A 4,563-nucleotide genomic window follows, 5' to 3' on the forward strand; every position below is an offset into this window, starting at 1 on the left:
TTATTGATGCCTACATTGGGCCAAGCCTATGATGGGCCCTGGGCGCCAGGGGTGAGCAAGGCATCACTCCTGCCCATGGGATCTTTGTTTCATGATCACTGCAAGGTGTTTGCAGCATTTACAATTTGCAAAGCTGCTTCGCACCCCTCAATAGGGCCCACACTATTCACACCGTATTTTCTGTGAAGGGTGCTCCTGGAGCTGTGGGGCATGGGCAACTCAGGAAGGGGCAGAGCAGAAATGAAGGCAGCCATTTGACAACCTAAAGAAGAGGGTTCTTAGGTAACATAGGTGGTCTGCATCACTCCTCCTCTTCCCACCAGCTTTAGTCTAAGGAAAGGCAGTCCAGGTGAGGGGAAGAGATTATCAGCTAGCAGGGCGTTCGCTGAAGCCCAGGGTGGTCAAGATGCAAAGGAAGGAGGTCTACAGCTGGTACTGAAAGTGTTATGCTGCTTCCCTAAGCCCACAAGGGGACGATGAGGCTTGCTTTTCAGCTGCCTAGGCCGAGGAGGAGCTTGAGGCCCAGCCCTTGCCTCGCCCTTGACACTAGAATACCAGCACCTGGGTTTTCATCTCGCAGCATCATCACGCCCCGCCCCTATCAGCTCTACACTGGTCTCAAACCTGTGCTGGTCAAGGTGGGAGCGCCGGGCCCCTCCCTGTGCTCGTGGCCCAGCTGCAGCCCACGTGCGCCCGCGGCAGCCGCGGTGACAGCTGGCCCCACAGGGGCGGGGCGGGCGGGAGCGGGGGGTGGGCCCCGCTCCGCGTTGCCATTGGTTGCAGCCCTTGGGCCGGGGGTGGGGTCGCGCCCCGGCTGCTCTGTCATTGGCCGCGCTGCCGATGGAGGCGCCTCCCAGCCCTGTTGGCCGCGCAGCGCAGAACTGCGGGAGCTCGCAGGGCTAAGCCTGCTCCGGGCCGCCTTGCTAGCTCCTATCTCCGCAGGCGGCCTGCGGTTCCCGGTCGCTGTGCCCGCCGTCCGAGGCAAAGGCAGGAGCTGGCCCGAGGCTCAGTGGCTAGCGCGGCTCTCGGTAAGGCGGGGACCACGCAGGGCTTCGGGGAGCGCGGGCGGGAATCGTGCCAGCCGAGCCTGGATTCTGAGTCCTGGCCCGCGTCCGGGAGGGTCAGGTGCGGCCGCAGCATCTCCCGCCTCAAATCCACCCGGCTGGGCGCAGGGCGAGCAGGTGGCGCTGCTGGGATCGGTCTCTGAACGGATTCGAATGCAATGAAAGCCTTCCATCCGTACCCCGAACTACCTCTTACTCTTCCCCTTAACACCCAAACCCGGCAATTCTAAGCCCAGAAAATCCCCAAACGTCAACATGGGGTGGGCGCGAGGGCCAACAGTACCGCCTGCCACCAGGGCGGAAGATCATCCCCAAAGTTTGCTTCCCACGATTTGGGCTCCGCGCCTTTCGCGTTCTTTCCTCACATTTCACTGCCCCCCCCGCCCTTCGCCTCCCTCCTTAACAACAGGAAGTTAAGTTGGGCCAAATGTCAGTGGCCTGGCTGCCTGCTGGTTGGGACCAGGTCCGGGGCCCGGGGCCATGGCGGTGGCCGGAGGGGCCGCGGCGCTGTCCTCCCGGCGCCGCGCGCCTCACAAGCAACCCTAGTTCACCCCAAGCTCAGGAGCACCCCTGCTGGGGCGACCGCGGCGCCCACCTTGCCGTTGCCCTACCGGCCCTGGGGAGAAGTGGGGTCTTGTCCGCAGCCTCTGCCACCACTGATCCGGCTTTCTAGTCCGGAGCAGGTGGGGTTAACTTTATCCTAGGCCAGCCTCACGGCGGAGCTGGGAATGGCCTTTGCTGGATGGGGAAGAGGCGTGTTGAAACCAGAGTAAACGTGCGTCTCCTTCCACATTGTTTATTCTGAAGCCTGGGTTCTTAAAGCCAGAGAGCTTTTATCTGGAGGTGCGCCAGGCCCTGCGGGGGTGAAGGGGCAGTCAGCAGCTTGCGGACCCTCTTGAAGTGGTCAGTCTTGCCCGCTCAGCTGCAGTCTTCAGTGCTTTAGGTGTAGGGTGAAGTCACTAACCTGACCCTTCTGAATAGGTCCCAAGAGCAGAAAGCCAGGGGCAGCTTGGCCCTCTGGCTTTTGCATGCCTGGATGCCCTGGCACCTCCCAGGGCAAGTGGACTAATAAACGAGTGGGCTTTGAGTCTCCAGGGTAGCAGCACCTGATGCTTTGGAGACTCTAATGGCAGTAAGAACTCGCCTTGAGGCAGAGAGAAGACAGATTGATTAAGTGCCTACTGGGGGACAGGTCTTGCCCTGTGGCGCTTTTCAGCCGATTCCATGGTTATTCTCCAAAAACTCAGAGTTTTGCCCTCCTGATTTTAGAGATGGGGATACAGACTCAGGTAGGGTGAGTGCCTACAGTCACACACAGGAAGTGGCTGAGCCAGGATTTAAACCTGGCTTAGCTGTGCTGGAGCTAAGTCCAGTGCTCTGCCCAGTGGCCTGTGGCTGTGGAAAGTGCCGTGCGTGCTGCAGGATCGTGGGCTGACTGGAGGCTTCCGGTCTCTGAAAAGATTCTGTCCACAGATTCCGGGGATGCTGCTTTGGTAAAGCACTGGAGCTGACCCATGTTAGCCCGAGTTGTTTAACCCTCAGATCCCCTGCCATCCTGTCCTCCAGTCAAGGGTGATGGCTGGTGTTGGCAGTGCTTTGATAGGAAAAGATTGACTGCTGGTGTTTGGGTGCTATTTTGAGGGGAAGCTTGCCTCTGTCATGGACTTGGTCTCACCTCTGACAATTGACTTCTGGGATAGTAGTGGAGAACTGTGTTAGCTGAAATAAACTCTGCCTCAGAAGTGATTCTAGTTTTTTTGGGGGGGGGAGGAGGGAGGTGGAGGGCAGGTGTTGGAGCATATCAGCTATGATTATAAGGTGACTAAAAGTGACAATTTGAGCATACTGTCATAAAAAAAGATGACATCACTTTTATCCCTACCTCCTCCTTTTTTCAGGCCAGGGCTCTGGCTTTCTGCTCATCACTTTCTTCTAAGAGAATCACAGTTAGCTTAATACCAACCAGTTACACATTACTTATTTGTTTGTTTGTTTATATCTTTAGGAAGGGGCCTGAGACTAAGTGTGTGTGTGTGTGTGTGTGTGTGTGTGTGTGTGTGTGTGTGTGCGTGCGCGCGCGCTAGAGGCAGCAAGCTTGTAAAAGGCTTTTTTTTAAATTTAGTTTTCAGTTACAGTTGACATACAATATTAGTTCAGGTGTACAACATAGTGATTAGACATTTATATGCCTTACAAAGTGATCACCCCATAAGTCTAGTAACTATCTGAAATCATATACATAGTTATTACAACATTGTTGACTATATTCACTATGCTGTACTTTACATCCCTGTGACTATTTTAATAACCCAACCAGTTACACTGTAGCATGAACCAGCTGAAGGGCTAAGGCTGGTTATAACTGGTCATTGGAGGCCCATTCCCTGGAGCTGCAAGGAGCCGAGGAACAGCTGGGTAATCCCTCCTGCCTAGGATTGGGGCGTGTCTCTGTTCACTCCACTCATGTCTACACGCCCATCTGGGTGTGCCTTGCAGTCATGGGCCTGCCCCTTTCACTCCCTACTAATGAAGGGTAGAGGTGCTGCCTTCTTGGTGAAGAGCCTTGACTCTGGAGGGAGGGGTGAGTATGTGTGTAAGATTTGGACTGAACATTGCTAATCTTTGAAGCTATCCAAGGGCTAAGGGTCTCTGGTATTTAATGAGCCAGGAAATGGAATACTGTTCATCATGCTGGGACTTTTCATTCTTTATATTATTTGATCCCCACATTAGCCCTCTGAAAAAGTGCGTGGGGTTATTCCCATTTTATGGATGAGAAAACTGAGACTCAGAAAGGTTAAAACTTGCCCCTGTCACACAGCTAATGAGTAACCAAGATAGGATGCTGGCCTTGTCTGCTAGAGAGAGGTCTGCATGGTGAATTAAGCACTAAGGGAAGCAGGAAACCTTTGTGGCCATCCTCTGAACTCTGGGGGCTTGGTGTGTGAAGCTCCCCTGCTGTTCTTACTATTCCCTACCTTATATTGTACAGTAAGTCCTCACTTAATGTCGTCATTAGGTTCTGTGACTTTAAGTGAAACTCTGAACAGTGAAACCACTTTATCACAGGCTAATTGATATAAGCAAGGGTTAAGTGCCTTTGGCACCTCATCAATGTTATAACGAAATGAGGTTGAAAGAAATGACGTTTTTCAGGGACCTGCTGCAAGCATTTGTGAATATGTCTTCCCACTCCACTGTGAAATGTCATTTAAAACGCATGAACTTAGCGGATTTATTTTACTGGTTCTCGCAAATTCTCTTTGCTCTGTATTCCCTTAGTCTTTATGCCGGTCTTCATTATGATATCCACCATGATGCACTGAAGTCCTCTGTTTAAAAATATCATCAACATTTCATGATAAAAATAGAGAGAATAATATAATGAGCCCCATATATTCGTTATCCACCTTCAATAGTCATCAAGATTATGCCAGACTGGCTTCATATCCCTCCTCTCTCTCTCCCTCCCTCTCTCTCTCTCTCTCTCTCTCTCTCT

General features: G+C 53.0%; 1 protein-coding gene across 2 annotated transcripts in view; it reads left to right on the forward strand.

Annotated features, from left to right (window-relative positions):
* The first annotated feature begins 839 nt into the window (after positions 1–839).
* Positions 840–4,563, forward strand: part of LOC109388272 (protein-methionine sulfoxide oxidase MICAL2-like) — a 99,505-nt gene continuing 95,781 nt past the window's right edge. For both annotated transcript variants that reach the window (XM_019652860.1, XM_019652861.1), the window contains exon 1: positions 840–1,028. The gene's annotated coding sequence lies outside the window, so the exon portion shown is untranslated. The remainder of the gene's footprint in view (positions 1,029–4,563) is intronic.

The sequence above is a fragment of the Hipposideros armiger genome, unplaced genomic scaffold (assembly GCF_001890085.2).
Source record: "Hipposideros armiger isolate ML-2016 unplaced genomic scaffold, ASM189008v1 scaffold_188, whole genome shotgun sequence".
In the NCBI taxonomy this organism is placed as follows: Eukaryota; Metazoa; Chordata; class Mammalia; order Chiroptera; family Hipposideridae; genus Hipposideros; species Hipposideros armiger.